Below are 26,934 nucleotides of genomic sequence, written 5' to 3' on the forward strand. Positions count from 1 at the left end.
CATTTTTATACATATATACATATGTGTATCTATAAAAAGGATTGCAAGAAAATAAGTACTATTAGATTTAACACTTAACAAAGGCTTAATTCACACATACTTTCTTAATAAAATCAAGACATTCAAAACATCAGTAGCATTTTTGACAGAACTAGAATAAATAATAATAAAATGTATATGGAATTACAAAAGACCTCAAGTAGCCAAAGCAGTCTTGAGAAAGAAAAGCAAAACTGGAGGTATCACAATCCCAGATTCTAAGAAATACTACAAAGCTACGGTAATCAAAACAGTATTGTACTGGCACAAAAGTGACCATTAATAAATGGAACAGAAGAGAGAATCCAGAAATAAACTCACATATAGTCAATCTACAACAAAGAAGGAAAGAATATACAATGGGGGAAAAGACAGTCTCCTCAATAAATGATACTGAGAAAACTGGACAGTTAGATGCAAAGATCAAACTGGACCACTTTCTCACACCAAATGCAAAAATAAATTAAAAATCAAAGTATAAGACCTGAAGCCATAAAATTCCTATAAAACAACATATACAGTAATTTCTTTGACCTCGGAATTAGCAATATTTTTCTAGGTATGTTTCCTGAGGCAAGGGAAACAAAAGCAAACATAAACTATTGGCCCTGTACTAAAATAAAAAGCAAAGGAAACAATCAACAAAACAAAAGACAACCTACTGAATGGAAGAATATATTTCCAAATGATATATCCAAAAACAGGTTAATATCCAAAATATATAAAGGATTTATACAACTAAACACTCAAAAAACAAACAATCCAATTAAAATATGGGCAGAAGACACAAACATACATTTCTCCAGAGAAGACATACAGATGGCCAACAAACACATGAAAAGGTGCTCAACATCACTAATCATCAAAGAAATGCAAATCAAAATTACAATAAAGTATCATCTTACACCTGTCACAATGACTAGATTCAAAAAGATGAGAAAAAACAAGTTTTGGTGAGGATGTGGAGAAAAATGAACCCTTGTACACTGTTGTTAAGAATTTAAATCAGGTCACTGGGCCAAACAGTATGAAAGTTCCTCAAAATAGTAAAAATAGAAATATTATATGATCCAGTAATTCCATTATTGGGTATTTACCCAAAGAAAACAAAAACACTATAATTCAAAAAGATATAAGCACTCTATGTTTATTGCAGCATTTTATAATAGCAAGATATGGAAGCAACATAAGTGTCCATCAACAGATGAATGGATAAAGGTGTGGCATATATACACAATGGATTATTACTCAACCATTAAGAAGGTGAAATTTTGGTACTTGTAAAAATAATAAATCAAACAGAAAAAGACAAAAACCTTATGATTTCACTTACATATGGACTCTAAAAAACAAAACAAATGTATAAACAAACAAAAAGCAGAAATAGACCCATAAATACAGAGGACCAATTGATGGTTGCCAAAGGAGAGGGGCTGGGGAGATTGGCAAAATGCATAAAAGGGGAGTGTGAAAAAACCTTTAAGTATTTTTTGATTATTATTCCTTATATATTTAGCACAGAGGTATAATTATAAAAGTAATGGATTTAGTGTTAGAAAGACTGGAATCAACTCCTTCCTATAACTATTACAGAGAAACTTACTTAATTAGACTAAAGCTAAACTTACCTATATGTAAAATGAGTACAATGGTATCTGCCATACCTCCTTTAGCATTTTTCTAAAGATCAAATAAACTGCTTCTAAGGAAGCACTATGTGAACTGTCAAATAATAAATATAAATTATTATTTTATTATCATATTCACTAATAATGTAATAAAATATTTATGTTAATATAAACTCTGGCATTTATACATTACAAATGTTAGTTTATTTCTGTAACTTTCAGTGCCTAGAAGCACAGATCATAGAAATTATTTTCTTAATTACTGTAATATATTAATAATCTCCCTTAAAATTATACAGCACAGCAGTATTAAATAAATATTCTAATTCAGTACAGTAAATGAGTATTTGTAATACATTAATCACTTATGTATCTTTTTTCCAATGTTATCACTCAGAATTCTCAGCTAATCGATGTTTTTTTTTTAAGAAATAATATGTAGTTTTTACAGTTTATCAGTGAAGCATTCTTCTGTTGGGCCAATTTACTGAAAATCATGGAGTAGAGGGTGAAGAAAAGTTTAGACCTGGAACTACCATGAAGTACAATAGATTTTAAAATATTTGTTGTTTGGAGAGGGATCATTGCAAACTGAAAAAATTAACAATAAAATGGGTCCCTGATAGAAGTAAATCGAATCCTCCCTCAGGCTTTCCAAGATTCACATAGTTAAAGTTATGCTAAAAAGAAGCTTACAATTCCAAAATTATAAAACACCATAAGCAAAAGTTAGCAAGCATAACACCAACAGAATCAGGCCACCAAAAACTTCAAATAGTAATCCTCTCAGATGAAATAGAAAATAAGTATATTTAAAATAATTAATAAAAACATAATCTTTCAAAAACATAGGAAAAAGGAATACCTCATAAAAAGATTGGAGATTTGGGAGTAAAACAGAAGCATAGTTTAGAACACGGGGAGACAAATAAATAGATAATAAGAAAAAAGCATAAGGACAGAATGAAGAAATCCAAATAAGATTTTGAAAATGATACACTACACAGAATACAGAGACAAACTTTGAAAAGATAATGGTTGAGACATCAACACATTTAAGAGACTGCTTAAATACTTCATGAGGCAACAAGAACTGAATAAATGAAAAAGAATCTAAAGCTAAATTTATAGTCGTAAAAACTATAGAACCCCAAAAGAAAGGAGCACTTAAAAGTAACTAAAGAGAAAAGACAAATTACTAGGAAGAATTATAAAAATAAAATGACTCTCATAGGACAGTAGAAGTCAGGAAAAAAAGTGGAATAATACATTCAAGGTGCTGGAAAATAATTTTTGACAATTAACATACACTCAGAAAAATAGTCAAGATGAGAATGAAATTAAGGGACTTACAGGTAAACAAAAATTGAGACAATTTGCCATTAGCATAGTTACTCAAAGAACTACTAAAAAAGAACATAGGACTAAGAAACCAGAAAAAGAACAATATTTAAAAAGAAAAAAAAATCCATATCACTCATTAATATAAATGTAGAAGTCCAAAATAGCAATTTAAATTTCACACTATATCTAAAAATGGTAATTAAGGGGCACCTGGGTGGCTCAGTTGGTTGTCTGCCTTCAGCTCAGGTCATGATCCTAAGATCCTGGGATAGAGCTCCACATTGGACTCCCTGCTGAGCAGGGAACCTGCTTCTCCCTCTGCCCCTACCCTGCTGGTACTTGCTCTCTCTCTCTCTCTCTCTCTGTCAAGTAAGTAAATATATCTTTTAAAAAATGATAATTAAAAATTACTACCTTATCTTTATTTTAGGAATACAAAGACTGATTTTAAGATAGAAATTCTAGAAATGGCCTTTACAGCACTGGAATAGTAAAAAAGGGAAACATCCCTTTATATCCCATTAAATATACTTAAGACTTTGATAAAATTAAACACTTATTCATAAAAATAAGTCTTAGTAAACTGATAATATAGGAAAATACTTTACCTTAATAAATTTGATAAATCTGATAATCATTCATAGTAAGAAACATTATAAGCTACCTTTTAAAAAAGGGACACTATTTCTGTTCAACATTATCATATACTGTAGGGATAAAACTCCACACCAGATTAACATAAGTGACAATAGAAAATGATCAAAGGTACTAAAAACAGAACAGGCAACATAAAGAACAAAGTATAAAGTGACAGACCTGTATCTAATCATACCAGCAATCACATTAATTATAAATGGACTAAGTTTTCCAATTAATAAGAAAATTATCATGCTGGATTTAAAAAGCAAGACCCAGGACACCTGGGTATCTCAATTAATTAAGCCAACTCTTGGTTTTGGCTCATGTCATGGTCTCAGGGTCATGAGATCAAGCCCCTGTCGGACCCCTCTGAGCATGAAGTCTGCTTGAGATTCTTCCCCCTCCCTCTAACCCCCTCTCTGCTGCTCCCCCTGCTCATACTTTCTCTTTCTCTCTCAAATAAATAATTAAAATCTTAAAAAAAAGAAGACCCAACTATATGCTATGTGTCTTTTGATACAAAGGCACAAAAAAAGTTAAAAATAAAAGGCTAGAAAAAGATAAAGTATGCAAAAAGTAAAGCTAAGAAGTCTGGAGTGTCAAAATAAACTTGGATAAAAACAGACTTTATTATGAGAAGTACTACCAGATATTATAAAAGAATGTCCTATAATAACAAAAGCCAAAGTGCACATAACTAAACATGCAAACACACAAAACAATATAAATCTAACTTGCTATTGAAATATATAAATAAAAATATATAGAAAATATATATAATAAAACACATACATATGTGTATGTATGTATGTATGTATGAATATAGTGAAGTACAAATATTGTGGCTGGTCATAATAACATTTATGATAGTGTTCATTGCCAGGAGGAACAGAAAGGATGGGATGTGGAGGATGGAAATATAAAAGGCTTTCACTTTATTTTATAATAATTAATTTATTGACCAAAGATCTGAGGCTAACAGAACTCTTTTTTCATCTTGGCTAAATCTCAAAAGCAATATTAGATTAAAAGAAATAGGCAAGTGTCTGTTCATATCTTCTGCCCATTTTTTGATATGATTATCTGTTTTGTGTGTGTTGAGTTTGAGGAGTTCTTTATAGAACCTGGATATCAACCTTTTGTCTGTACTGTCATTTGCAAATATCTTCTCCCATTCCGCGGGTTGCCTCTTTGTTTTGTTGACTGTTTCCTTTGCTGTGCAGAAGCTTTTGATCTTGATGAAGTCCCAAAAGTTCATTTTTGCTTTTGTTTCCTTCACCTTTGGAGACATATCTTGAAAGAAGTTGCTGTGGCTGATATCGAAGAGGTTACTGCCTGTGTTCTCCTCCAGGATTCTGATGGATTCCTGTCTCACGTTGAGGTCTTGTATCCATTTTGAGTTTATCTTTATGTATGGTGTAAGAGAATGGTTGAGTTTCATTCTTCTACATATAGCTGTCCAGTTTTCCCAGCACCATTTATTGAAGAGACTGTCTTTTTTCCACTGTATATTTTTTCCCGTTTTGTCGAAGATTATTTGACCATAGAGTTGAGGGTCCATATCTGGGCTCTCTACTCTGTTCCACTGGTCCATGTGTCTGTTTTTATGCCAGTACCATGCTGTCTTGGTGATCACAGCTTTGTAGTAAAGCTTGAAATCAGGTAACGTGATGCCACCAGTTTTATTTTTGTTTTTCAACATTTCCTTAGCAATTTGGGGTCTCTTTTGATTCCATACAAATTTTAGGATTATTTGCTCCAGCTCTTTGAAAAATACTGGTGGAATTTTGATTGGAATGACATTAAAAGTATAGATTGCTCTAGGCAGTATAGACATTTTAACAATGTTTATTCTTCCGATCCAAGAGCATGGAATGGTCTTCCACCTTTTTGTGTCTTCTTCAATTTCTTTCATGAGTGTTCTATAGTTCCTCGAGTACAGATCCTTAACCTCTTTGGTTAGGTTTATTCCCAGGTATCTTATGGTTCTTGGTGCTATATTAAATGGAATCAATTTCCCTTTCTGTATTTTCATTGTTAGTGTATAAGAAAGCCACTGATTTCTGTACATTGACTTTGTATCCTGCCACGTTATTGAATTGCTGTATGAGTTCTAGAAGTTTGGGGGTGGAGTCTTTCGGGTTTTCCATATAAAGTATCATGTCATCTGCGAAGAGAGAGGGTTTGACTTCTTCATTGCCAATTTGGATACCTTTTATCTCTCTTTGTTGTCTGATAGTTGTTGCTAGGACTTTTAATACTATGTTGAACAAGAGTGGTGAGAGTGGGCATCCTTGTCGTGTTCCTGATCTCAACGGGAAGGCTGCAAGCTTTTTCCATTGAGGAAGATATTTGCTGTGGGTCTTTCATAGATAGGTTTTATGAAGTTCAGGAATGTTCCCTCTATCCCTATACTTTGAAGCGTTTTAACCAGGAATGGATGCTGGATTTTGTCAAATGCTTTTTCTGCATCAATTGAGAGGACCATGTGGTTCTTCTCTCTTCTCTTATTGATTTGTTCTATCACATTGATTGATTTGCGAATGTTGAACCATCCTTGTAACCCTGGGATGAATCCCACCTGGTCATGGTGGATAATCTTTTTAATGTGCTGTTGGATCCTGTTTGCTAGGATCTTGTTGAGAATCTTAGCATCCATATTCATCAGTGATATTGGTCTGAAATTCTCCTTTTTGGTAGGGTCTTTGCCTGGTTTGGGGATCAGGGTAATGCTGGCTTCATAAAAACAGTCTGGAAGTTTTCCTTCTGCTTCAATTTTTTGAAACAGCTTCAGGAGAACAGGTGTTATTTCTTTTTTAAGTTTGGTAGAATTCCCCAGGGAATCTGTCAGGTCCTGGGCTCTTGTTTTTTGGGAGGCTTTTGATCACTGCTTCAATCTCGTTACTAGATATTGGTCTATTCAGGTTGTCAATTTCTTCCCAGTTCAATTTTGGGAGTTTATAGTTTTTCAGGAATGCATCCATTTCATCTAGGTTGCTTAGCTTATTGGCATATAACTGTTGATAATAACTTCTGATGATTGTTTCTACTTCCTTGGTGTTATTTGTGATCTCTCCCTTTTCATTCATAATTTTATTAATTTGGGCTTTCTCTCTTTTCTTTTGGATTAGTGTAGCCAATGGTTTATTGATCTTATTGGTTCTTTCAAAAAACCAGCTTCTAGTTTCATTGACACTTCTCCAATGAAGACATACAAATGGCTATCAGACACATGAAAAAAATGTTCATCATCACTAGCCATCAGGAAGATTCAAATTAAAACCACATTGAGATACCACCTTACACCAGACAGAATGGCCAAAATTAGCAAGACAGGAAACAACATGTGTTGGAGAGGATGTGGAGAAAGGGGAACCCTCTTACACTGTTGGTGGGAATGCAAGCTGGTGCAGCCACTTTGGAGAACAGTGTGGAGATTCCTCAAGAAATTAAAAATAGAGCTTCCCTATGACCCTGCAATTGCATTACCGGGTATTTACCCCAAAGATACAGAGGTAGTGAAAAAAAGGGCCTTCTGTACCCCAATGTTTATAGCAGCAATGGCCACGGAAAGAATCAAGATGCCCTTCAATGGACGAATGGATAAGGAAGATGTGGTGCATATACACTATGGAGTATTATGCCTCCATCAGAAAGGACGAATACCCAACTTTTGTAGCAACATGGACAGGACTGGAAGAGATTATGCTGAGTGAAATAAGTCAAGCAGAGAGAGCCAATTATCATATGGTTTCACTTATTTGTGGAGCATAACAAATAACATGGAGGACAAGGGGAGATGGAGAGGAGAAGGGAGTTGAGGGAAATTGGAAGGGGAGGAGAACCATGAGAGACTATGGACACTGAAAAACAACCTGAGGGTTTTGAAGGGGCGGGGGGGGTGGGAGGTCGGAGGAACCAGGTGGTGGGTATTAGGGAGGGCACGTATTGCATGGAGCACTGGGTGTGGTGAAAAAATAATGAATACTGTTACGCTGAAAAGAAATAAAAAATTAAAAAAAAAGAAATAGGCAAGTTTTAAAAGAATACATGGAATACAATATAATTCATGTGAAGTTATAAAACTTAGAAAATGATATGTGTATTCTTTATTAAATATACATATGTACAAAAAGTATGAAACATTTGTCAATGGTAAACACCTAATCCAAAAGAGATTCCCTCTGGACAGGATAAATTTGAGAATAGGAAAAGGTACAAAGCTAATTTCAATCATAAATGCAATTATTTATTCCTTTAAAATAATCCTAAAACATGCAAACACTATATGCCATTCAGATGTCACCAGCCTAGAAAAAGATGCATGAGCACTCAACATATTATTTCCTATACTTTTCAATTTGCTTGTGGTATGTGTGTGTGTTTATATTGTATTAGAAAGAAGGGTAAAAATTAGTTTCACATTTTAGCTCTGTCAAGTCCTCACCAGGAATAGTGCAGGCCACATGAACTTATTTTCTAGCTTCTGGGACAATTTACATTTCTGTTTTGCTAGACTCATAATCAAAAAAAACATCATTAAGATTGAGAATAAACTAGAAAAACTACTCAAGGTCCATCAATGCTCCAAATAAATGTTTTCATCATCTAAAAATGCAAAACATCTGTTTGTGGTTCCACTTCTTCTAAGCATCAAAATCATTACTATATCTAATGCAGTTATTAACTTTAAAGTAATCACCTCCTACAAAAAAGTCCAAGCATGACTTCTCTGGCAAATAAGTTAAAAAATTCTATTCAGTTGTTTCCAAAGCAAAATAATTTGTTGTTCAGTTCATACTGCTAATTATTATCCTCATGATAATGGAAAAATCACATTACAGGGAAGAGAAAATCCCAGAATCACCATTATCCTGAGTAATTGAATTAGATGAAAATCAAATATGCTAACAAATCAAGGAAGACTTTGACTGTAATATTATTAAATCAATCTTTTTCAATACAATATATATTTTATTCCCACTTTGATATTTTACCATCTAGAGATAAATGCTAATGTTCCAATCTGTTAACAGTCACTAAAGTAGGTGTATTACTTATGCATTTACTCAACTCCATCATCCTTCTGTCTCCCATTTTATGTTAAATAAAAGAGAGTCAAATCACATATACCTATACTATAAATTACCTATTTCGTGCTCTGTATCTTTGTGGATGGTAGGTTCATGGGTGAATACATAGGTCAAAAAAATCACCAGACTGGACATGTTGAATCCATAAATCCAAAAGAAAGTTCTTCTTGACTACCAACTGCCAAACGAAATTTCTCTCCCAGAAGCACTCTGGTTATCAATTTACTTTGTATACTTCTAGATCATTTTAGACATACATGCATATTGTTTCCTTCCTCTCCCTCTCTCTCCTTCTTTATCTCAGCCTCTCCCTTCCTCTCTCACTCTCTATCTCTCCCCCAGTCCCTCTCCCCCAGTCCCTCAGTCTTTACCTCTCCCCCTCTCCTTCTCTTTCTCTCTCCTTCTAATTATATAAGTGGCATCATGTTCCAGGTATCAGCCTACAGTTTACAATTTTCACTATATCTTGAGGATATTTAACTGTCAATAGTATTCTGTGTTTTGTTTACCCACTCCTTTATTGACTATCTTGTTTATTCTTATGTTATATCATGACAAATAATATTTCAGTTGGTTGTACATGGCTCCTGGGGACATACAAAGTGTTTCTCTAGAGTAAACATGAAAAAACATTGCTGGTTCTTGAGGTACATGAATATTAAATTTTAATAGATACTGCCAATTTACTCTCCAAAATGACTATAATAAGTTATACACTTACCAACAGGGTATGGAATTGCATGTTTCCCTATGCTCTCAGAAATACTTATCTCTTTATTTATCAAACTAAAAGATTAAAAAGATAAACATGAATTTACCTCCAGTAAAATTGAGAACTTTTTAAAAATGTATTATTGGTATTTTCTATTTCTTATGTAAATAACCTGATCACAATTTTTGCTAATATTACATTACCTTGGTTTTTTTTTATATACTCCTTGGAGGAAATTTGTATATATTCTGAGTAATGTTTGTCAGTTATTAGGGTATTGTCATACCATATTTCCAATAATATCATAATATTGCCAGTATTAATAATATGTAATTTCTCCAATTCTGTTATTTGTCATTTACCTTATCCTAGAATTCAAAAATGATTATGTAACTACATTTATCAATTTTTTCTTTCTTTTAGGAAAAAAAAAGAACTTACCCACTTAAGAACTTCCTTACCATAAGGTCAAAAGCAATTCTGCTTTATTTTCTTCAAAAACATTTACAATATCACTTACTCATTGCCTTATTTATTTATACACTTTTATCTTTAATGCATCTGGTGCTTATCTTTTACATGTATGAATGACTTGGGTAGGTGTTGGGAGGCAATTCTCCATAGGTCTCTCATATCTGCATGTCATGTGAGCAAAGCAATAACTTCCCTTTGTTCCAGACTATCATCAAGAATGCTAGTATAGTGAATAGTCTTGGCATATAAAGATAATGTTTCTGTACAGAACAAAGGACAAGCATGCTTACTGCCTATTATAAAAGAATAAGTTCCTTAAGAAATGGATCCCTCTCTGTGATGTAGCCCACTCTATGGCATATGGCCTTTTGCCCTCTTTGTGAAAACCTGTGAGAAATGGACACTGGGGAACTGACACAAAAAACCACAACATTCTGGCCACTACCATTGAACTGAATAATAGAGGCACTTCATCTCCGACCCCAAAGTGTCCAAAGTCACCGAGGATACTGGATGTGACACTTCTAAGCCCCCATCTATGATTGTCTAGAGAACATGAACAGAATAATGTTAGAACAGACTTAATAGTTCTACATTCAAATGAAATGCATATCTAAATAATGTAATTTATACTGACTTTGAATTCATTTCTATAACAGAAATAAAATGGAAAATTGAATAGGTAAATTTCCTTCTCAAAATATTATCTGTTACTCTGGCACATCTTTTTCCTAATTTCTGCTTCTAATAGGACATTGATAAAAGACTTTGGAAAATTAGAATGACTACATCTTTCAATTATATCCCATTGTGCCTTGATTATATAGATGCTGCCTATTTAAAGGGTATTAAATTTTTTATTTTTTTATTTAAAGGGTATTAAATCTTTATCTTTGTCTCTACCATGCTCCAATATTTGTTTTGATTCTGCCTTTGAAAATTTAAATGTGCTGAGATGACCAGTAACTGGACAATATTTGTGACCAAGCATTCAAAATACCAATCTAAGAAGGAGTATTCTTGAGAAACTTCTGAGTAAAGACATCATATAGTAATGGAAAAAAGAGTAATAACCTTAATTCTAGTGTGTGCTACCACAAATGTAGGAGTTCATATGACATACGTAACTAATCTTGTTTTTAAAGAGGGAGAGCCAAAAGCCATTTTAAATCATCAAATATTGATGACCAGCCATGAACTAAGAATCCAAGCAGAAAACATGGCAAAAACTGACCTAATTTTGTTCAAAGAAGAAATAAGATTTCTAGAGGTTTCTTTTTAATCCTTTAATCACTGTCTTCCTGCACATCCCACTTCTTTGGAGTTGAGGAAGTTGAAACTTATTTTAACTGGGCAATGGAGTTAAGAGGGAAATTTTATAGGAAGCTAATTAAAATTATAAACATACAGTAGAAATCTGGGTATAACTGGTTCTACACATCATAGCCAAACACAACAAGGAAAGCTAAAGATTTTTTCCTTTACTTTAAGAGTAGGGGATGAAGAAAGTTGAGACAAAGAGACCTCATGGAGGCAAAAACAAGCATATGGAAAAAGTTACTTAAAACATAAATGCCAAACTATACCAGAATGTTCAACAAGCAACTTATTTTTGTAGTCAAAGACCAGAGAAACTAGAATGTAAATGAAACAAAAAAATGAAGATGAGAAAAACAAAATCAAGTCAAATGAGCTTTTTGAATGCTTAACTCTTACATTTATGTAGAAGAAGTCTTTGACTTAGCAAAACTAAATTAAATCTTCAATAATTTTAAAAACATCCTATGCATCATAAAACCCAGTGTACTGACTGACAGCATTTGAAGTGTGACTGCAAATATAGTGTCTTAAAGATTTGCATGGCTTACTAGATGAATTAAAAATAAATACAGATTTGATTCCTAAATCTTCGGCACTGGTAAGTATTTTAGTGTGCATCTTGATTAATTTTTTTAATTTACATAAATAAAATGTACTCTTTATGGATCATTTTATATAGTTCTATGGCTTTGACAAATGCAAAGAGCTGAGTAACCACCAACAGAATCACAATGCAGAATATATCCATTACTCCAAAAATTCCTTCATGACATCCTTTTGTCATCAACCTGGGAGTGGTTTTTTTTTTTGTTTGATTTGGTTTGGGATTTTTTATTAACATATAATGTATTATTTGCTTCAGGGGTACAGGTCTGTGAATCATCAGGCTTACACATTTCATAGCATTCACCATAGCACACACCCTCCCCAAAGTCTATAACCCAGCCACCCTATCCCTCCCCCTGCCGCCCTCCAGCAACCCTCACTTGTTTCCTGAGATTAAGAGTCTCTTATGGTTTATGTTCTTCCCCAGTCCAATATTGTTTCATTTGGGAGTGTTTTTGAAACTATAACTAACCCAGTTGTGTAGCTGGTCCTATTTCTAAATATTTCAGTTGTGTAAGAAAATAACATTTTTTTTTTTTTTTTTTTTTTTTTTTTTTAGTTTGGGTCATGTTGTTTGCCCCTTGGATCTAAAAAAATTCCTAACTGAAGTGAAACACAGAGAAGAATAATAAAATTAAGATTAAGATTATTTAGCCTATAAAAGAGGTTTTAGAAAATGAAATTTATCTTTGTGTACTGAAAGAATATTTGATAGCCTCAGGTAGCAGAACTGAGATCAAAATTTGCATAGGTATTAAAGAAAAAGTAGAATATAAATCTAGGATTTTGTGAGAATAATTAGAACATCCTTTGGAATTTGGATCTAAAGTATGTACCTTCTAAGATTAATGACCTATGATTTATAATTCTATGAAGAGATGATAAAATAAGTTATGAATGGAGAATTTAAACGACTGAGTGAATAAGAAGTTCTCATACAAAGAGCAAGTATCAAGGTGACTGAACACCATGGAAAAATATGAACAATATCAGAAAAAAAAGTTAAGAGAAAAAATCAACAAGGGAATATGAGGACAACATGGTTGAAATAGTCCTGATATTTGTAGTTGTGAGACCTAGACTTCAATTTCATTTTTCCTATAACCTTTACTATGTGTTTATATGACAATGAGCAAATTATTTAAGTCTTCTGGTATCCCAACCAAAAAATTAATAATAATAATAAAATTCTTATTTACATCATGTAGTTTATTTCAAGACCAAATAAGATAACCCATTTGATAGAATATTTTTGAATTATGAAGCTTTTCCACAAACATATTATTTTTCCTTATACCTTTATTATAATAAGTGGAATTTAAAGAATGGCTTAGATATACAATATTGGAAATAGAAATATGTACCTAAAGCTTGGAATAACTGTCAAGATAGAAAACAAATTTTTGTTTGCTGTGTATAGGAATAAGAGCATTTTTTTTAAAACTAAGGTTAATTTTAAATGTATGTATAATGGTCTTTTTGTGCAGTCCACGTTTGAGTGGAATTACACCGCAGTGTTCAGTTCATCTTTCCACTATTCTCCCCAAATCCCCATTAGTCCCATGAGTAGTAAGATGGTATCAAACATCTTGGGAGGTTCATTTATATCCATCTTCCCTGAGAGCCAGGGTAGATTTTCACATAATAGAAGAAAACTCTCCAGTTGGATGAGAATGTCCCTGGTAGTGAGAAGACTGTTCATGGATGACTGACAAGTCCCAGAGCTGTGCTTCAATCACAGCTATCATTCTTCTTGGAGGCAAGAGAAACTTAAACATTTGGAAGAAGAATCTCCCTTCTCAACTAAGGAACTTAATTGTCCGAAAATATGTTAATAAAAGTCTATTAGCAAACCAGAGAGGAGGTTTGGTGTTCTATACCTGGGATCGTTTCCTATTCGGTGGCAAAATGAATAGGGTATTTTGTTTGGATTGGAGTTACATGAAACATGAATATCAGGAAAATTCATTAAAACTCTAGGTCTGAGAATACATATAATACTGTAGCTGAGCAACTATATAGTTTTATATATCCAGGAAAAGGTAAATTGAGACAGGATATGTGATGAAAAATATATGTGTATCCTCAAGAGTTGTACACAGAATCACTAGCAAACACACACACACACACACACACACACACACCCAGGCTTCCCTGGAATATATTTAGAAGAATGATGATGTTATAAAAGGCAACTATCCAGAAGGCCTAAAAAAAGGAATTTTATAACTCATGAATCTAACATTGTGACACTTTAGTAACAGACATACAGGTTTTGATGAAGAAAATATAGAAGAAATCTATCACTAAGAGGCACAGAAATCTCAAATAATGAGACACGAACAAAATATAACAAAGCAAACTAAAACAAACTGAGGGTTGGGGGGGTGGGGGTGGCGTGAGCCTGGTGGTGGGTATTATGGGGGGCACATATTGCATGGAGTACTGGGTGTGGTGCATAAACAACAAATTTTGAAACAGTGAAAAGAAATAATAAAAAAAAAAAGAAAGAAAAAAAAACGTAAGTCAAACACTTAAATACAGTCACCTACTCAACGTTCCAGCACCCTTCCCATATAACACACATGTATCCATGCATGCAGCTAGAGGTACAGGATCATCAATTTTGAGTAAAATAATAATGTGGTAGTGACATATTGCAGAACATATTCAAAAAAAGTTTTGTTTTGTTTAACTATAGAAGTTGTATTGTATATTTGTTTGCAAACACAATACATTCCGGTGACTTTACTGATTTGCTCAAATTTTACTTGAAAGTGTTGAAAGTCACTATTTATTGAAACTCTGCTCAGTAGGCCAAGTCAGCTCTGAGACCAAAGAAAACAGCCATATCTGACTTCTGTAGATCTGTAGAACGAATGGGAAAAAGAGACCCTTGTTTCCTGATTCCCCCAGCACCAAACCAAAAATATTAAAACAGTTTCACAAATGGCTAGAACTCAAATTGTCTCAATGTCAGCAACCTATATGTACTCCAGAGATTAGTCTGGTGTATGTGACAAACGTGCTTATGATCAAGTCCTTCCCATCACTACTTTGCTGGCTATCTTTGCTAATGTTCTTCCAGGAAGAGCAAAGGAAAAATTCCAGTCATCTGGAACTGGCTTCATCTGGGAGTGCCGAAAGACTCTGACAGAGTCAAAGCCACAACTTTCTGCAAGAATGACTGGTGTGAGGGACGCCTGGGTGGCTCAGTTGGTTAAGCCGCTGCCTTCAGCTCAGCTCATGATCCCAGAGTCCTGGGATCGAGTCCCATATCAGGTTCCTTGCACGGCAGGGAGCCTGCTTCTCTCGCTGCCTCTGCCTGCCTCTCTGCCTGCTTGTGTGTACTCTCTCTCTCTCTCTCTGGCAAATAAATAAAATCTTAAAAAAAAAAATTTAAAAAGAATGACTGGTGTGAAATCAGGGTTAGTGTTACCCCTGTTTCATTCAGTGTAGGGAAATGCATCTTTTAAATATTACTCCCAACTCTCTCACTGGTATCTAAGCATAGACGCCAGCCAAAGAGAAAGTCTATTCATTGCCATTCTTCCACTCAGCATATAAGGCTTGGTCCAGTTTGTCATCATCTTCTTCATTATTACTGTTATTGATTATTGTCTTGCTGACAGATTCCTCAAAACTACCTTTCTTCCTCTTTGTCAGTTTCCCAGCTATGACCAAAGCATAAAGTCTTTTCCAAGAGGTCCCTCAATGCAGTGAAATGACCTGGATCAAACAGTTCAAGTTGATCCCATTCCTTTCATTAGAGAATGGTATTTAGAAACCAAAATGTGGAAGCTAACTTGTCTCATTGCTACTGAGGTTTTATTGTTTCTCAGTGAGCAAAGCTAGGGAACATTATGTATATCCATATACAGACAGTCCCAAATTTATAATGGTTTGACATGATTTTTCTCAACTTTATGACATTGTGAAAATGACAAGCATTCAGTAGCAATCACACTTTGAGTTTTGAATTTTGGTCTTTTCCCAGGCTAGCGACATGTGGTATGACACTCTCACAATGCTGAGCAGTGGCAGCCACCCACTTACAAGGCAACCATGTGATCACAAGGGTAAACAACCAGATAGCATACATTATATATCCATATAACCAGGTCTGTTTTTCATTTTCAATATTATTCAAAGAAATCAATCAGTATTCAATAAATCACATAAATACTCAACATCTTGTATAAAATAGGTTTTCTGTTATATGATTTTGCCCAACTGTAGATTAACATAAGCATGCTAAGCATGTTTAAGGTAGGCTAGACTAAGCTACTATGTTTGGTAGGTTAGGTGTATTAAATGCATTTTGACTTAGGATACTTTCAATTTATGATGGATTTATAATGATGTAACCTCGTCGTAAACTGAGGATGACCTATTGATCTATATACATATCTCTGTCAGTATTTCTAGACACACATATCTGATTCCAATCTAACCCCACAAAGTTGATTCTAGTATTTTCCTTTTCATTTGTAACTTGTTTCTCTGATAGCAAAAAAACCTCATTTTTATTATCCATGATATGTTTGAATTCAGAATTGTTAATCCACAACCTTATGAAGAAAAATTTACCAACTATAGTACCATATTTGTACACATTCATTTTTATCTTTGGCTTTAAAGTATTAAGTCAAATTGCTGTTTTCTGAAGTTAATTAGGTTACATTTTTCTTTCCTAACCCCTTTGTGTAATTATCTATAATACTATGTTTATTATTTATTATTTTTATTCTAGTTTAGATTCTCCTCATGACCTGGTTCATTTTAGTTATTTATTTGTATTTCACATATGTGAAATATAACCAATGTACTAAAAGTCAAACTAAGCAAAACATATGCTTGGAATATCTCTCCTTCATCATTCCTTCCATATCATTCTCTCCTTCCCATTTTTTCCACCTATTTCAGCCATCTCTAACCAATCTCATCAATTTTTGGATTGAACTTCCTGTATTTATTTTTGTCAAATAATCACATATATATTTTTTTTCAAAAGCTAGGATTTTTATTTAGTAATTAAACATATTTAATTTTTCTATTTTTCTATTCTCTAGCTCCTTAATTTCAGCTTTTATCTCTGTTGTTTTCTTTTTGTGCTTTCTTTTGACTTACATTATTATTATTACAGTTTTTAATTGAGTAATTAATTTGTAATATTTCATTTTACTATTAAAGTATTCCATGGTTGGAATTTTTTAATGCACACCACATATTCTTTACTTGTTAAAAAATACTATAATTTGCATCTTTCCTTTAACCTATTAGTTTAGTAACCTTTTTTCACATTTCTAGGCTAAAGAACTTTATTGGTATGATTTTATTAAAAATTTCTAGTTTTGTTTTATTGTGATTAAGGATCATTGCTTACAATATTTCTATTTTATGGGAAGTTTTATGGAAAGTTTCTGTGTGTATATGTGAGTGTGACCTAATACATGTACATTTAGGTAATGTTACATAGACATACATAGACAAATACAGAGGTATTCTCTTATAAAGGTATAAACTTTGATATATATCCACAGAATTTACCTTACTGATTATGTTTTTTAGTAATTCCATCTTCTTACTTATTTTGTATGCATTTAATCTAAAAGGAGGAAAGCAGACCCTGATAACCAGAAACTCAATCTCAGTGTTGTAGCTCTCCTAGTATTCTCACCTAGGCCTGTTGTTCCACTGTTGGACAAAACAACCTGATTTCTGACAAGGTCACTTTGTGACTATGAAGAAAACAAACAAACAAAAAAAAGGACTATTTCATAATTTGCCTAAGCACAGACTTAAAAAGAAAGTCATAATATAAGCCATAGATGGTAAATATTTCTCTTTCCAGTTAATATGAGTGGCTTCTGCCCTTTTACCAGTTACTGCTGTAGCTTAACTCCTACTGCCCTCCTTCTAGATAAGATTTATTATTACAATAAACTACAAGTAGAATTACCTCCACTTCCTGATAATATTCTTCTATAAACTCTTCCCATATCATCTAAATAAGCTCCAATTTTAAAGTAAGTCTTTTCTAGTAACCCCTTATTGACATACTCTATGTTTCCCCATGGTGTGCAGTTTTCCCCAATGCAATGAGCATTAACTCAATTTACTAAGCTACAGGTTTTACTGGTGGTCTTTGACAGGAGGGCTTCACTTGCCTTATTCTAAGAGTAGTATTGTCTGTTTCTATCTCTGTAGTTTGTTTCACAGAAGTGGTTGCTATGTTATTGGATGCATAAATATTTGTGTCATAACTTCATTGTGATTTGTGAATTTTAGTACAAGTGCCCTTATCGCCTTAAATAATTTTTGGCTCATGCACTTTATATCTGCTGAAAATAGAATTGCTATCCTGTTATCTCATTCAGTCTTTCTTCATGAGCTAAATTGAAATCTTTTTTTTTCTTTTAGTGAGTTAAGTATATACAACTGATATTTGACTTAACTTTGTCATAATATTTTATAAATACTGTGTATTATGCTTGTTATATTTCTTTCTCTACAAGATAAATATATCTATACACACAGTAACAGTATACACACACAGTATTAGGAAGGTTTGACTTTATGTTCTGGTGGATATATCTGTACACATATATTTTTGATGTCCTTAATCCACTGTTTCCTTATTTTACCTTTTATCTTTTACTGTCTAGTTTGTCAGCTTTTAATGGGATCCTTAATTCCCATCTGTTGCCCATCCAGCAATAAATGAGCTTATTGTACTTTCATTTTGTCTTTCCCTGATTCCCTATTTTTAAGCTGCACTTTACTTTGTTACAAGTAATATTTGCCCATTATTATTTCATCTTCATTTTTTTAATTTTAAACTTTGATGTGTATGTCCATATGTGTCTGTGTGTATGTGTGTGTATACTCCCTTTACTGTAGTATACTCCCATTTACTGTAGTATTAAAGGATGAAACTCATCTGCTAGTATATTTTAAAAGAAAAATTCATGTATATGTAGAACTTTCTATGTTTTGTATGTCAAAAAATTTTTCTAGAGCCTTAATGCTTTAAAGATAGGTTTAAGATAAAATCCTTGGTTAACATATTTTTGAGTTTAAAAAAAAAAATTCCTTCCACATTGCTGCCTTGCTTTGTATGATGCTTTTGAAAATCATGACACCAGTCTAACTCTTTTGCTCTTTTTAATATTTGATTTTTACTTTATCTTTGAAATATAATAGTTTTATAAGAATACATACTGGAGTTGAACATTCCAACTTGATTTTCCCATGTACTTTATAGGAACTTCTCATTTGTAGATTCAGGGGTTATTTTTATTTCTGGAATTTTTTTTAGATTATACTTTTAAATATGAGTTCTGCTAAATTATTCTATTCTCTTTTTCTTCAGAGATACCAATTTTATAAATGCTATCCTTCTTTTCTGTATCTTCCATTTTCACTACTTTTTCTCTTATGTAAACTAACTTCCTAATTAAATAAATAAATACTATTTCCTTTAACACATTAACATTCTCTCAATTATTTCTTCCCTAATTTAAATATTCTCTTCACTTCTTCCATTTATGTATTTCTTTGGCCTGTAGTTTTTAAATTTCTGATTCAAAATAGTTCTTTATATCCCTAAATATTTGTTTCAATATATTTAATTCAGTTTGGAATGTTGTCTTACAAGTTTCCTCTGTTTCATAATTTTAGGGTGGGAGTAAAATTTTAATCAATTGGATGTGTAGGATCACATTTTGTGATTTTTTTGTGAGAACTCTGTATGGATCTAGTTATTAGTTTCTTACGACACTGGTGAAGGGATTTCTAGTTCGATAACATCCTCTTCTATCAATCCAAATATTTAAGTGGATTTTTTTTTTCTGACAAAGAGTAAAGTTGTGTATATTTCAATTATTTGGTTTGCTTTTATTTTGCAGGACCTAAGTTTCTCCCTTTGCTGCTTTTTCTCTTTGACACCCAGTTTCTAAAGAATGTTTCTTCCCTCCTATTTGTCTTTTATCTTCATCGAAAGCTACGCATCTTAGTCTATTGTTCATATCATTAATATTTTGAAGTCCCTTTTCTGTAGCTTGTCTTCGACTCACCAAGACATTTTAAAAATATTTTCATACTGGGGTGCCTGGGTGGGGCAGCAGTTTAAGCAGTTTAATCATCCAACTCTTAGTTTCAGCACAGGTCAAGATCTGAGGGTGCTGAGATCCAGCCCCACATGGGGCTCTGCACTTGCAGAGTCAGCTTGGGATTCTCTTTCCCTTTCCTTCTGCCCCTCCTGCTCTTGCTCTCTCTCTCTCTCAAATAAATAAATAAATCTTTAAAAAATTTCATACTGAGGGTGGGCTAATTCTTTCTGGTGATGGTTTCAAATCAGCTACAAGCCTGTGTCTAGCCCCTTGCTCCCCATTCCTCACAATTAATCTCATTCAGTCTCACTCCTTGACTCCCACTACCACTTCTGCATGATATCAATGGGATTTGATTTTCTTTATCTACAGTTATATTAAAGTTTGGGCATTCTGTCTTCAAGCTATGCTGAAAGTGCAATTTTGTGTAATTTTACTTTTTTCTTAATGTTATTCTATATGTTATTCTATATTATTTTTGGAGGAAATATTGGGAGATGCATAACTTGATGCATAACTTGACTGCCCCTATTTTCTTGAATATTTACATTTACATTTCTACTTTAATCCTCGACAGCCTATGATGACTTGCATGCAGAGAAAAATCTTTGAGAAAGGATATGACATATTTACCAATTGGAAGTTACCGGTATACTTAACTGATGGCAAATTATAATGAAATACATTTCAATGGGTTTTCTTAATACCTTGCTTTCAGCTTAATAAATGTTTTATTATTATTATTATTATTATTATTATTATTACTAGTTGTTGTTGTTTTTAATTTGACTAATTTCTTTGGCATATAGGTTGGTTCCTGCCAGTATTAAAGATTGGTTGCCTATTCAGTAATACTTTTTCTTCTCTCATGTCTGCTAAGTACTGAGTTTTGTTCTAGTCTTCATCTTTCCCCCATTTCAACTGTGGAAATAATGACTACCTTAGGCTAAACAGGATTATCCCACTCCTCTTGACTGCCTATGGAGACTTGAAAAGAATTCTGCTAGAGAGATCCAAGGAAAGTTGATGATATATAGATAGATAGATAGGTGATAGATAGATGGATATATAGAGAGATATAAGGAAAATACAATCCTTTTTCTGCCTCTACATTTTAGAGTATGATGATGAGATATTTAGACCTACTGTGATCATGTTGTAACATAAAGTTAACTGCTGTCTTAATATTGAGAGAAAAGAACGTGGATTTTTTATTAGGTCATAAAAATGCTAACTTAGAATTTTAACCAAACTTATGTCTGCCTTACCTCCAGACTTTTTTTATTATGCCAAGTAATAAAGTCCTTATTGTTTAGGATAAGTTGAGCTAGTGTTTAACATCATTTGAAACTGATATTGCTAATAAATTTAACTCACCTTATAGTTGTGTTTTTTCTCAGGCTTCATCTTTTACCAGTGTAATAGTAGAAGGAAAAAAACAGATCATCTATTGAAGCTTCTTTGGATAGGCATTACAAAAAACAAAACACACTACAGCCTAGATAAATGTTGATTTTAAAAGGAATATAAAACAAATAGAAAACATAAAATTTTGCAAAAAAACACTAAGAAATTTTAGTAATTCATGAAATGTTTATTTTATTCTCAAAGAAATAAAGTCCCCCCCCCAAAAACTGACTACATTCTTATTATTTTGACAAAATCTTTTCTTTCCCACAGTGATCAAAATTCCCAATTCATAAGATACTAATTGATAATTTCATTCTGTACACTAAATTGTTAGTTATATTATCAGTAGCATCTCTTTCACACCTTTGATATATTCCCTATTTCAAGCTTCACTTAAACTATCTGGATTAATTTCATTAATATCTATCAGAATGAATATTCTGCAAATTTTTATAACCCAGTATGTTCAAAAAGCCATATGAAAAAAGTAGGAAATAAAATAATACCACTCTTTGTTTAAAGGTTTATCAAATAGAAACTAAAATTTAATATCTGGGTTTTCATTCAATTTTAGTTATCATGGTAACTTCATTTTATTGTAAATGTTTGCAGTTAAAGTCCACTAATAATGGCATTCCTTTATTTATTGAGATTAAGGATGTACTATATGCAAAATACTGAAATTCTTTTCTTTTCATTTTTTTTGAAAGTTTTATCAACAAGGGGTGCTAGTGAGCTAGGCAGGAAAATGGAAGGCAAGTGAAAATAGTCTTTGAAGAGAGAGAGAAAAAAAAGCTCATTTTTGTCCAATGCTTCAGAAAAATCAAAGGAAGAAGATTAAGAACTGACTATGGGGAAAGTTTGAGGAAGATGGTGGTGGGGTAGGATGACCCTATGCTTGCCTCATTCCAGGAACACAACTAAAAAGCTATCAAATCATCTTAAATACCCCAGAAACTGATATGAAGACTGGCAAAACAAACTCCACAACCAACAGTAGAGAAGAGACCACATCAAAGAAGGTAGAAATTTCAGAGATGCAGCTTAGGAGAGAAAGGAATAATGGCTGCTGTAATATGGAGGAAGCCATGGTCACAGAGAAGGGTGAGGGATAAACTAGTACACAAGGGAGCACATAGGGCAAACAAATCCCCATACCATTAGATGTGGAAAGTGAGAGGGCCTGAATTTTGTGAGTTCTAACAACCAATGGGACTTAAAGCCTGAAGTTTTAAATATCAGCAAGCTTGGCTCTGAGAGAGCTCCAAGGACACTGGGGCCACTCTTGGAGAGAAAGCTGGGCAAAAAGCCAGTGGACATAGAACCTGTAAATAGCACTCTAAAGGGCACCAGCAGCATGTGTGGGGAGGGTGGTTGCACATATTGGACTATGTCCCAGAGAAGCAGCATTCATGGAGAGACCCCCTCCAAGAACAAAGGAACTGGCAGGCATTATTTCCCTCCCCCACCCCATAGCATAAGCACAGGGAAACCTGTGGGCACCAACATTACACTATCTAACTTGCTTACACCAATCCTCACAATCACCCCACTCTAAAAGAACTGCCTTTTCTAGTCACACTTTCCTCAGTTCCAGTGGTGGGCCTCCTCCTCCAGAAGATCAGCCCAAATCCCTGCAAACACCATGTTTCTTGACCTGGGAGTTTTACAAGACCTCAGTTCCAGTGGCAGCTGCAAGTCTCATTTCACAAGCAGACCAGAGCATAACTAGTTAAAACTCAACCACAGTCAGGGCAAGGACAAAACATTGACCACAAGAGGCAAATGTAGCCTCTAGATGATGGTCTAAAGGATAAAGTGGCCAAGACACAACAGTAGAGTCCATGCAGTACACATTGGAAATATTCCTGGAAGTGCCAGGTAGTGAGGAATAGGAGATACAACACTGCAGGGCACTACAGGACATCTTCTTTATAAAACCATTACCCTCAAGAACAGGAGACATAGCTGAATTTCCTAACTCAAGAGAAACAGGCAAAGAGACTTAGACAAAATGAAAAGACAAAGAATCTTACCAAAATGAAAGAACAGGATAAGGTCATGGCTGGAGATCTAAGTAAAACAGATAGAAGTAAAATACCTGATGGAAAATTCAAATCAATGATCATAAGGATACTCACTGGACTTCAGAAAAGAGTGGAGGACATCATGAGACCATTAACACAGAGATAAGGAACTACATACAGAGATAAGGGGCTCAATAAAACAGGAAACATACTTGATAGAATCAACAGCAAGCTGTAAGAAGCAGAGAAATAAGTTAATAACCTAGAAGACAGAAAAATGTAAGGTAATCAAGCTGAACAGAAGAGAGAAAAAAAGAATTATGCAAAATAAGACTTAGGGAACTCAGTGATAAATATAACATTTGCATTATAGGAGTCAGAGAAGAAGAAGAAAGAGGAAAGGGGACAGAATTTATTTGAAGAAATAATCGCTGAAAACTTACCTAATCTGGTAAGGAAACCTCCTGATCCAGGAAGCAGAGAATCCCCAACAACATCAAAGCAAAAGTAGATCTACAACAAAACATATAATGAATAAAACGGCAAAAATATAATGAATGATATAGAAATAATATTAAAAGTGGCAAGACAAAAGAAGACAGTTATGTACAAAGGAAACCCCCAAAAGGTTATTAGCAGATTTTTCAGCAGAAACTTTCCATGCCAGAAAGAAATGCCATGATATATTCAAAGTGTTGAGTAATAAAACCTGCAGGCAAAATATACTCTATCCAGCAATACTATCATTCAGAGTTTTGAGACAAATAAAATGAAAGAAGTTCATGACCACTAAGCCAGTCCAGCAAGAAATATTAAAAGGGACTCTTTGAGGGGAAAGGAGAGACCAAAAGTGACAGTACAGAGTTAGGAAACCAAAAAAAAAAAAAAAAGAAAGAAAAAGAAAAAAAGAAAAAAAAAAAAAGAACTATATGCCAATATCTCTGATGAACATAGATGCAAAACACTCAACAAAATACCAGCAAACTAAATCCAGCAATATACATATATTTTTAAATCATTCAACACAATCAAGTGGGATTTAACTCTGCGTTGCAAAGGTGGTCCAATATTTACAAATAAATCAATGTGATATATCACATCAATAAGAGAAAAGATAAGAAGCATATAATCATTTAAATAGACACAGAAAAAGGATTTGACAGGGTACAACACCCATTCATGATAAAAATCCTCAACAAAGAAGGTTTAGAGACAACATACCTCAACATAATAAAGGCCATACATGAAAAACCCACAGCTAACATCATCCTCAATGCAGAAACACTGATAGCTTTTCCCATAAGAGCAAGAAGAAGACAAGGGTTTCTACTCTCATCACTTTTATTCGACATAGTACTGGATGTCCTACCCAAAGCACTAAGACTATAAAAAGATATAAAAGGCATCCAAATTGGTAAGGAAGAATTAAAACAGTCATTATTTGCGGATGACATAATACTATATATAGAAAACTTGAAAGACTCCACAAATAAACTTCTAGAACTGATAGACAAATTCTGTAAACTCTCAGGATACAAAATCAACATACAGAAATCTTTCTCATTGTTATGCACAAATAATGAAACAGCACAAATTGAAATTAAGAAAATAACCCCAATGGGGTGCCTGGGTGGCTCAGTGGGTTAAAGCCTCTGCCTTCGGTTCAGGTCATGATCTCAGGGTCCTGGGATCGAGCCCCCCATCGAGCTCTCTGCTCAGCGGGAAGCCTGCTTCCTCCTCTCTCTGCTTGCCTCTCTTTCTACTTGTGATCTCTGTCAAATAAATAAAAATCTTAAAAAAAATAATTTAAAAAAGAAGAAAATAAACCCATTTATAATTGCATCAAAAGAATAAGATACTTAGGCATGAACTTAACCAAAGAAGTGAAAGAACTGTACTCTGAAAATTATAAAATACTGATGAAAAAAACTAAAAACAACACAAAGAAATAGAAAGATATCCCATGGTCATGTGTTGGAAGAAAAAATATTGTTAAAAGGTCTATACCACTCAAAGTAATCTACACATTCAGTGAAATTCCTATCAAAGTACCACTAGCATTTGTCATAGAGCTAGACTAAACAATCTTAAAATTTGTATGGAACCAGAAAAGACCTGAAAGAGTCAAAGCAATCTTGAAAAAGAGAAGAAAAGCTGAAGACATCACAAGTCTAGACTTCAAGCTATATTAAAAGCTATAGTCATCTAGACAGTATGGTACTGACACAAAAACAGACACATAGATCAATGGAGCAGAATAGAGTACACAGAAATGGACCCACAACTATATGCTCAATTAATCTTTGACAAAGCAGGAAAGAATATCCAATGGGAAAAGGACATGTCTTCAAGAAATAGTTTTGGAAAAACTGGACAGCAACATAAAAAAGAAAGAAAATGGAGCACTTTCTAACACCACACACAAACATAAAATTCAAAATGGATTAAATGTGAGACCTGAAACCATAAAAATCCTAGAAGAGAGCACAGGTTTAATTTCTCTGACATTAGCCATAGCAACATTTTTCTAGACATATCTCCTGAGACAAGGGAAACAAAAGCAAAAATAAACTATTGGGACTACATCAAAATAAAAAGCTTCTACACAGCAAAGGAAACGACCAATAAAACTGAAGGCAATCCATGAAACAGTTGAAGATATTTGCAAATGACATATCTGATAAAGATTTAGTATCCAAAATATATAAAGAATTTAAATAATTCAACATTCCCAAAATAAATACTTCTATTTAAAAATGGGAAGAAGGAGAGGAGTCAAGATGACAGACAAGTAGCAGGCTGAGACGACATCGGGTAACAGGAGATCAGCTAGATAGCTTATCTAACCATTGTGAACACCTACAAATCCAACGGGAAATCGAAGAGAAGAAGAGCAACAATTCTAGAAATAGAAAATCGATCACTTTCTGAAAGGTAGGACCTGTGGAGAAGTGAATCCAAAGCGAAGGGAAGATAGACCCCGGGGGGTGAGGCCGGCTCCCAGCAAGTGGCAGAGCAATGGAGCACAAAATCGGGACTTTTAAAAGTTGGCTCCACTGGGAGACATCGCTCCAGAGGCTAAACTGGGGGGAAACCCAGGCAGGGTCAGCAAAACCCCAGGTCCCGCGGGGTCACAGAAGGACCGGGGGTGTCTGAGTGCTGCAGAGCTCACAGGTATTAGAGCGGGGAAGCCAGCTACAGCGACAAAGTAGAGGAGCGAGCTCTCAGCCTGGGGTTACCTTGTGTCGGCCACAGACTGGGTGGGCTCGGAGCGTGGCTGGAGGTCACGGAGATGGAAGCGACTGGGCGCTTTTCTCCAGGTTCCAGCAATTGACCGCTTTCCTCAAGGCGCGACCACAGGCCAGGGAGGGAGGATGGTTGGGCGCTTTTCTCTGAGGGCGCACTGAGGAGCAGAACCACAACCTCTCGGCTCCTCCGGGCTGAGAGATTGGGAGGCCACCATCTTCATTCCCGTCCTTTGGAACTCTACGGAAAGACTCAGGGAACAAAAGCTCCCGAAAGCAAACC

The sequence above is a fragment of the Martes martes genome, assembly GCF_963455335.1.
Source record: "Martes martes genome assembly, chromosome: 2".
Lineage (NCBI taxonomy): Eukaryota > Metazoa > Chordata > Mammalia > Carnivora > Mustelidae > Martes > Martes martes.